Source organism: Carya illinoinensis, chromosome 6, assembly GCF_018687715.1.
Source record: "Carya illinoinensis cultivar Pawnee chromosome 6, C.illinoinensisPawnee_v1, whole genome shotgun sequence".
Classification (NCBI taxonomy): domain Eukaryota; kingdom Viridiplantae; phylum Streptophyta; class Magnoliopsida; order Fagales; family Juglandaceae; genus Carya; species Carya illinoinensis.
The window spans coordinates 11,738,924-11,744,811 of NC_056757.1; the positions used below are offsets into that span (position 1 = coordinate 11,738,924).

Here is a 5,888-nt window from a genome sequence, read left to right on the forward strand (position 1 = left end):
GGTGTTTTTCGTCCACTGCACAGCGGCTCGTCCAAATTTTTTTTTTATTATTATTATAAAAAAATGCAGCACCACATGTGCGCAAATCACATAAAAAAAACACAATCACAGTTTACATGCATATGCCAAAAATAAACTGGAAGCAATGAAACAATGCTCTGATACCAATGTTAGAAAGCACAGCGGAAAGTACCTCAAGCTCAGCTTACAAAGTTGCTCCACAAGTTTCTCCAGATCGACAAAAAATTTCACTTAGTGGTAAAACGTACTACTAGAGTAATGCTTTAACAATCCATAGCCTAAATACTATCTTAAGAGAGAACAAAAGAAAGAGAGATTTTTTGCTTTTTTTCAATTACCGAGACTCAAAAGAGGGGGGCTATATATAGCCCCCTACACGGCTGGCCTTAAAGGCCAGTCTTAATCTGCCATTTATTTGGCAGAAACGCATGGCTTAAAGCCATGCGTTACAAGCAAATAACGCATGGCTTTAAGCCATGCGTTAGGCAGAGTTAAGGAGGGGTCTACCCCACGTGGGTGCCCCTCCAATTAACATCAATCTCTCTCAATATGCATAGGTTGCTAACTATACTCTTTCTTACAAGCATTCTTTAAAATATTACAGTTACTAATATTAATGGTTTTTGTTTTGAACTGCTACCCTTTTTCTTAACTTAATGAGTTCTATCTTTTTTATTTTGCTACTTACTTGGTGCTCCAAGGATATATGTATCTGATGTTCGTTGTAAAGGATGGGTCAGAGAAGTTGATTTCACTCCATCCAGCCGCATTGGCCAATCTTATGCTCTATGTTTGGAGCTTCCACAAAAGAAGCGGCTTCCAAAATTAAAGAAAAAGCTTCCACACTATAAAGAAAATGAAGGCCAATTTTGATTGATGGAAGGCTCTCCTTACTCATGCAGTTCAGGTCTTGTACCCATTGTGAATCCACCCACAGGCTTTGACCTGCCCTACAAAATCTTGTTTAAGATCAACTCTTTGATTCATCATGGGTGTGTTCCTGGGCCCGCAATTGTTGACGGATTTTATAGGTTGGTAGATCCAAAGAGAATCGAAAAAAGGGAGTACATAGACAGAGCCCTGTACAAGCTCTTTCATTTAAAGGACTGCTGCTTTGAACCTGTGAAATGGCTCCAGGAGGAGTACAAAAGATACTCAACATCTACTCGATTTCAACCAACTCCTGCTGTTTCCTTAGATAATGGGCTGGTATATATACACAGGGTTCAAATTACTCCATCTAAAGTATACTTCGATGGTCCAGAGGTGAATCTCTCCAACGAAGTCTTGCGCCATTATCCTGAAGATATTGATAATTTCCTGCGTGTTTCTTTGTCGATGAGGACTTTGATAAAGTGTACTCAATAGCTTTATCTTCACGTTCATCATCTGCAAATGAGGACAAGCGAACTAGAGTTTATGATAGGATACTATCCACTCTCAGAAATGGAATAGTTATTGGGGATAAGAAGTTTGAGTTTCTTGCCTATTCATCCAGTCAAGATTCGATATGGTGGGTACAAAGGTGTTGTGGCTGTTGATCCTACATCATCTGTGAAGTTGTCATTGAGAAAGAGCATGTGTAAATACAAATCAGATAACACAAAACTCGATGTTTTGTCATGGAGTAAGTTTCATCCCTGTTTTCTCAATCGTCAGATAGTAACTCTTTTGTCTAACCTCGGGGTTAAGGATCGAGCTTTTCGAGAAAGGCAAAGGAAGGCTACAAATCAACTGAATGCAATATTAATGGATCCTTGGAGAGCACAGAAGGCACTAGAAATGATGTTCTCAGGAGAGATCTCAAAAGTTCTAAAGGAAATGCTTATGTGTGGTTACAAGCCAGATGCAGAACCATTTCTTTCAATGATGCTTCAAACATTCCATGCATCTATGTTGAAGGAAATGCAGTCGAGAACAAGGATTTTTGTTCCAAATGGAAGAGCTTTGATGGGATGCCTTGACGAAACCAGGACATTGGAGTATGGTCAAGTATTTCTGCAAGTTTCTCGCTTTAGTAGGGAGCTATACAACCAGTCATCCATTATGCTAATTGTTAGCAGTTCAAACCCAGATAACTTCATCTGTGAAGGCCGGGTGGTTGTTGCTAAAAAGCCTTGTCTACACCCTGGAGATGTGAGAGTCCTCGAAGCTGTGAACGTGCCAGCTCTACATCACATGGTGGATTGTGTTGTTTTTCCACAAAAGGTAGAGAGGTAAGAGTTTAATATCCCATTTATACGAGACTTGTAGTCTATTGAAACATAAGATTCATCATATACATATAGATATATATGCAAATGTGATATTAATGACTGCCTATTTGTACTTTTAGACCACATCCAGACGAATGTTCGGGAAGTGATTTGGACAAAGATTTGTACTTCGTCTCTTGGGATCGTCATCTTATTCCTCCTCGTCAATATCCACCAACGGAATATATTGCAGCACGTATTAACATTCAAGAAGGAAAATCACCAACCGTTCCACACGCACCCAGGATGATGCATATGGACGCTGTAGGACACTGCAGTTTGTTATTCTGTTAGCTGAGCTGTATATACATATTGGTTATTTTTTTGCTTCTTATTCCCATTATCTTGTAACTATAAATAGACGCATATGTACATGACAGTACTGTGTGAATACAGAGAATATTTTCCATACTCTGTTATTTCCTCATTTGGCAAGTCGCATTACGTCTTCTTTCACTGCGCTGTATCATTCTTGATATGGTACCAGAGCAATGACTGATTCTCACACTCTTCCCAATCCCGAAGCCAACCCCCACCATCCCGCCAGCCCGTTCTTCATCCAACCTGGAGAGTTAGCTTCTTCTTCCTTGGTTCCTGATTTACTCACAACTGAGAATTATGTCACCTGGGCAAGAACAATGCGCAGAGCTCTAAACATCAAAAATAAATTAGGATTCATCGATGGAAAAATTGTCAAACCCACAACTCCATCTGATCCTCTTTATTCCGCCTGGGAACGCTGCAATGATGTAATAATCGCTTGGATATTACATTCAGTTAGTCCCGAACATCGATCGAGCATTGCTCATGCCGAAACCGCTGCTGATGTTTGGAAAGATTTACAGGAGAGATTCTCCATCCAAAATGCCCCTCGAATCTTCCAACTTACAAAAGCCATCTCTTCTTCCACACAAAACAATGAAGCTAGGCAACTTGGTCATGATGTTACAATAGAGGTATTTAGCAGTAAACTACAAGATTGACACAGCTTTTCATTCCTCTCTCATGTTTCCATGTCCTTTGCTGCAACAACAACTTCCATCCATATTCACCTAACATAGAAATGCATTTTATTGTTGTCTTGCAGGAAGTAGAAGAGTATTTCATAGACTACATAGTCAACGACAATTTAGGAATCATCGATAATGCCCACCTCGTCTTTGCAGATAAGATGCCTCTTAGCAAAGAGCCCTGAATGCTTGGAACTTGCGAAGCTTCACTCAATTGCTGTTGACTTCCCAAAAACTGGTATTGTAGCCGAACTACCTCCTCATCTACGCGTCAAAGAGTATCCCGATTTTATGGAAAAGCCTAATAATAAAGAGAGCTACATATCAACATCTGTTATCGGAAAGCTTTTTTAGAGAAGTGAAATACATTGCATCTTCCACGAGTCCTGTGGAACCTTTCACTTTGGATTCAGCAAAACAGCATTATGACCCTGAAATGGAAGTGGAGGGCTTTAAGGACTACCTCAGCGACACTGAAAGATACAAACATGACTATGATTACAAGTTGGGGAATATGATGGAGTATTATAAAATCCAAACTGAAGCCGAAATTCTCAGTGGCAATGTTTTGAAAATGTCAAAACATTTTGATAGGAAGAGGGATCGGGATGCAATTAGATATGCTATAAAGTCACTAAGAATGGAAGCCAGGAACTGGTTCAACAAGGGAAGTGATGAAGACAGTACTGATAATGCAAAAGCTAAAGCATCGGCCTGGTATCATGTCACATATCATCATACTTACTGGGGTAAATACAATGAGGTACTGGATAGGGCTCATTTCCTTAGTTTTGCATGGTGCGTCTATGACCATCTTATGGAAATCAAGAAGGATAAAAAGAGCATATAATTTCTTCACAAGTACTACTGCCATCGTCGATGATTCCATTTCTCGAAGAAACTTATGTATATTTGATAGCAGTTTGATATGACTACTACTATTTTAAGTTTGTGTACTGTTATTGGTACTTGCTTGTAAATGGCTCCAGGCAGATGTTTGGAGCTTGAGAATATGTATTAGTTTATATTGTATTTGAATAGATTTCCTGTTTTGTATGATTCTGCAATTTATATATATATATATATATATATATATTACATGAATTGGTTTAGAATGTGTAGATATACCATCGACAAGCGTCGTTGTGACAATATATATAATGGTAATTGTATTCTATTAATTAATTACATAATTTTGTGTTTAAAAAATAGTTGGCTTTGATTAATTTCAAAACGATTATATGTGGGATAAATCTTGTAGAGATAGCAAATCGATCTTCATGATTATTGAATTAAAGAATTGATTCTATTTTCTTTTTTTTTTATTGCAAATGCATGCCTCAACTCTTGTTATATATATGCTAGATTAGTTTCGACAAACAACAAAATATTAAAAACGATTGCTTAATTAGCCTAGATTGAACCTATTTAATGAATATGCTTGAAGCATCTATTAACAAGCATGATAAATTTGCAATTGCACAAACGATTTATGTAACGGTAGGTTGGAGAGATACTTATTGTCACATCAAATTATATCTCACCATATAGATATAAATTTCAAATTCTCAGGTACATATAGATCTCAATATTTTAAACTAACTATTCCAAAATAATTAACTAATAATACTACAAAGTCTTAATATAAATGTCAACCTCTCAAGTTTCAATCAATTACAAAAATAGTTTAGAGGTGACGCGATTTTTGCGGAGAGGCAACTTTTGGCGATTTTGAGGGCTGCCTTTTTTTGGAGACAGTTTTGGGTATTTTGGGTTATTCGAAATTGCCATTTTTTTCATTTTGCCGCAGGTTTGATAGGGTTAGGCCATAGAGGCCTCCCAACTCCTCCTTTAGCAAGGGCTGCTGTAGTGGCTTTGGTTACAACATCCTTTTCTCAAACAGTTTCTAATCAAGCAGTGCAATCCCCGTTTAGGCTGCCGATGAGATATCCTGTGGAGGTTGATGGCGAGCAAGGTTTTATTTTCTCAGATGTTAAATGTCTAAGGCTGCAGAGAATTTCAAGTTTGCTCTGGTGCTAAATTTGTCTTGCACGAGACCTTCCATTGACTTTTCGGTTGTTTAGATGGACGAAGGATTTGACTTGTCAAAGGAATCTCCATTAGCGTCTCAATGGATTTTCCTACCTGGTTTGCCAATGCATCTATACTGAACGGATTGTTTGCAAATTTTAGCATCTCGATTTGGCCTTTATCTGGGAACCGATAATGCTACGCTTCATAAAACAAGGGCATTTGGAGCCAAGATGTGCGTTGAAGTCGATTTATTGCCGGAGCCAGTGCAGGATTTTCCGATCGTTCTATCCGCGACAAGGAAGATATGGCAAAAGGTGAAGTATGAGAAGCATGGTTTTTATGTTCTAAGTGTCATCGTTAGGGTCACATGGCGGTGCCATGTAGGATGGGTGTGAGAAAAACAGGGGAAGCCAAGACGGAGAAGAGAGTCTCTAAGCTGGCTTGGAAAGGGAAAAATAAAAGGGAGGTAAGTGAGGTGAATGCAGTGAAGAATGATCGAGTTGTTTTGGAAACGGAAAGGGAACAGATGGAGCAGTGCAGGTTTCGAATGGCATAGGTCCTTCTATGG

At 38.7% G+C, this 5,888-nt stretch overlaps 1 pseudogene; it reads left to right on the plus strand.

Annotated features, from left to right (window-relative positions):
• Positions 1–711: 711 nt before the first annotated feature.
• On the plus strand, positions 712–4,213 carry LOC122312627 (annotated as a pseudogene).
• The last annotated feature ends 1,675 nt before the right edge of the window (positions 4,214–5,888 follow it).